Genomic DNA, 628 nt, shown 5'->3' on the forward strand with positions numbered 1-628 from the left:
TTCCTTCCTTCCTTCCTTCCTTCTTTCCTTCCTTCCTTCCTTCCTTCTTTCCTTCCTTCCTTCCTTCCTTCCTTCCTTCCTTCCTTCCTTCTTTCCTTCCAATTGTTATTACCGATATTTCTCCTGTGAGGTCTTAAATGCTGTCTCATTTTTTCCCCCAAGAATTACAGAAATCTAGGCATTTAGTCCCAAATTCCTGGAATATGAATGGGCTGGCCAGTGACGTCTGTGTCTGAGACCTCTAAATTCTTGATGGAGCTGACGTAGCTTAAGCCTGTCAGAGTTTGCATCAACTTCATCCCACCAGGCTGGACCAGCTTTCCTGTTAGGCAGAGAAGGGCAGCCATCTCAGCAGCTGATGTTGGGTGTTAGGAAAAGGCAGCAAGCTGCTATTTAATGTGTTGTTTATTGTGTCTTTACTGCCAAGGTTGGGAAGGTGCTTATGGGATTTTCTGCCATATGTGAGAATAATCTGTTTTAGGATGTAGTATTTTTTGCTTTTGATGCCTTTGAGTCGGTATTAACTCCTGGTGACTGTTTGGGCAAATCCCTGCAGTTGTCTTGGAAAGATTTTGGAAGTGATTTGCCATTTCCTGCTTCATGTGGGAATGCTTTAGATATAATATAT

Source organism: Protobothrops mucrosquamatus, unplaced genomic scaffold (genome assembly GCF_001527695.2).
Source record: "Protobothrops mucrosquamatus isolate PMUCROS unplaced genomic scaffold, P.Mucros_1.0 scaffold782, whole genome shotgun sequence".
Lineage (NCBI taxonomy): Eukaryota > Metazoa > Chordata > Lepidosauria > Squamata > Viperidae > Protobothrops > Protobothrops mucrosquamatus.